This window comes from Canis aureus, chromosome 9 (assembly GCF_053574225.1).
Source record: "Canis aureus isolate CA01 chromosome 9, VMU_Caureus_v.1.0, whole genome shotgun sequence".
NCBI lineage: Eukaryota > Metazoa > Chordata > Mammalia > Carnivora > Canidae > Canis > Canis aureus.
In genome coordinates this window covers 23,777,496-23,780,246 of record NC_135619.1, presented here as the reverse complement: position 1 = coordinate 23,780,246, position 2,751 = coordinate 23,777,496, and the positions used below count along the sequence as shown (strand labels likewise).

Genomic DNA, 2,751 nt, shown 5'->3' with positions numbered 1-2,751 from the left:
ATATGATGTAAAATGCTTCAGCTTTCAAAAAACTCTCAAATATATGTAAAGATCTTTAAAACTAGTATCAGTAGGAAGATTGGTACTTCCTACTTTTATATGAAGGATGACAATCTTTTACATCTCTCATTATCTTTGTAAATATATGTTAAAGCTCCTTGACACTGTATTTTATTTGTTTTTTTTTGCATATTTTAACTCTTTGATATTTTGAAAATTTACAAATCAGTATGAGAGAAACTCAAGAAAATTAAACCCTTTCTTTGCCTCTTTCAAGAGGAACATGTACTTGGCACCCTAGCTTTGGGAACTTGTGCCCTTTAGAGGTTGGTTCCATGTATCAGGAGCAAATGATTAATCTTGCATTAGAGGAATTACAAATATGTTTTGTGCAGGAAACTATCTCCTCCATCTCAGAGAGGTCTCCCTGCCCTACCAGTGTCATTCTAGCAAGCCAGAGTATAATGGTACCAAGATGCTAAGGGTAGATATTCCTGAAAACCCAATTTTCTAGACTGCTTTTCATCCTTTTCAATACTATATTTTAGTTTAAATCTTCAAATTCCATTTGACTAAGAAACTGTAACCTGCCATGTAATGTTGCTTTTTACTTAGGTATGCATCAAAAGCAATAATTTCCGAAGCAGATCTGATTTTACAAGACCAACTTGATAAATAACTTTATCTCTATCATATTTGTTCATAAGCAAAGTATTACTTTGTCAGGGCTTATCTCATCTTCAGTGTCTGGGATTGTGGGCAACAGAGCAGATCGAGTCAAACCCCAAAATTTTTGAGGTGACGTGTGTTTTTTGGTGGCTGTAAATTTCTATCCAATATGGCTTGCACAGATCTTACACTGGGCGATAGTCCAAGCATACCCAGGAAACCAGCTGTGCTCTGTAGAAGGCTGGCCTATCAGATTCAAGTTGCAGGCTTTATACACAGTAAGTGTCTCATGCACGTATCCATGAGGATTCACATAAGCTGCTATCGGGCCATATAAGTATAAACTGAATATTTCATTTTTGGTTGTTATTTCTATTTCTTGACATTGTTTACAGCAAAGAGACGTACATTTAATCATAATGTCTAGTTCACAGCGAAGTCGTTGGATGGCACTACCAATTTTAAGGAGCTGAATCCTTAATAAATCATCAATAGGAAGACAAGCAGCTACTCTGTAAGAAAAATCTATTGGATTTGAAGGAAGAGACTCATCTTTTAAATTTTCGTCCCATTCACGTAGCTGTTTCTTGATTCTATCCATTAAAGTTTCATCCTCATATAAGGACTACAGCCAGCGAGGCCATGAAGTCAAATTTGCACAATGAAACTTTCTCTTCTGGTGTTTCTGCCACCATTTATATGAATACTTGTCTTCCCATGAGATAGGCTTTGAAGGAAATATCTGGCATTTATTGAGGGATTCTAACTGAACTGCAGACACGGTTAAGGCAACACACATTCAGGGAGAATTTGCACTTTAGCTTGCTGGATTCCATATGACTGTGTTCTTAGTTCAAGGACTTTGAACCTTTGTCTTCCAACTACTTTCACTCTCACTATCTCAATTCCGAAATCTTGTTCTTCTCGATAGGCATATATCTTTGCAGTTGTTCCAAACTGTGCTTCCCTCTCCTGTGTATTACTGTATGCAAGAACTGCAAAGGTTCTGTCTTTCTGAATTAAATTCCACACCATACTGACTTCCTGAGGACAAAAGAGCTGAAGAGGTAAGGTCTGCCCAAAAATCAGGATCATCATCACCTGTGGCAGGACTGGAATAACCTGACGGCTGTTGTTGCCATGCAAAGTCCTGCCATGAAATTCTTCCGTATCAGCGCCCAGATATGTATGTGATGTTGGCAGACTGGAGTCAAAATTTATGCCATTTGGTTTTTTGGCTTCTTATCTATCCTGGTCTTCGACTTCCATTTCAATTTCATCTTCTTCCTCACTCTCTGCAGGTAGGAGCAGCAGGTGGTTGCCCATATTGTGGACAGCATCCTGCGGGTCTCTCTCGCCAGCCATGTATCACTATATTTTATTTGAATAACTGCTTAAAGCATCGATTTTTTTTACAAAATGCATGCTGATATTATTTGTTGTAGACTCAAATTCATAAGATGCATTTTTGTTTGAATTTTCCATACATATTTTATGATAAAAATATTGAATTTCTAATCATAAACACATGATGTGCTCATTTTCATTTTTTGGCGGTTACATATAAAAAGTCAAATATCTTAAGGGAAAATACATTATTAATAAAAGAGAGAAAAATAGGTAGATAAATCAGGTAGTATTCAGTAGAATTATAATGAATATATTCTAAGTGCATTTAGGGAATAAATTGTTGAGTTTTAATAAAATCAATCAAAATTTGATTTGTTAGTTTATGTTTTCTAAGGCATACATTTGTCTTAAGTGGTGCATTTAAAAACTAAAGCATTATCTGTTAAATATCTGGGAGGATAATGACAATATAATTAAAATGATTTAGCTTGAGAAACAGTAATGAAGAAAATATTCCCAAAAGTATTAGCATGATAAAAGAAACTTGAGGGTTAAATATTAGTCACAAAGCAACTGTGGGGAACTGTTATGTTCTTCAAAGGTGGAGGGAGAAACAGAATTAAAACTTTGGAAAGCTGAAGCTGGACTAGCTAGACTAGTGGATTTGAAGTGGATTTTATAATCCAAATAATCCTATAAAGTGGAAATATATTATTTCAGACTAAGACATAC

General features: G+C 35.4%; 1 pseudogene; it reads right to left on the bottom strand.

Annotated features, from left to right (window-relative positions):
* Nucleotides 1-239: 239 nt before the first annotated feature.
* Nucleotides 240-2,034, bottom strand: LOC144320067 (protein cereblon pseudogene; annotated as a pseudogene).
* Nucleotides 2,035-2,751: the final 717 nt, after the last annotated feature.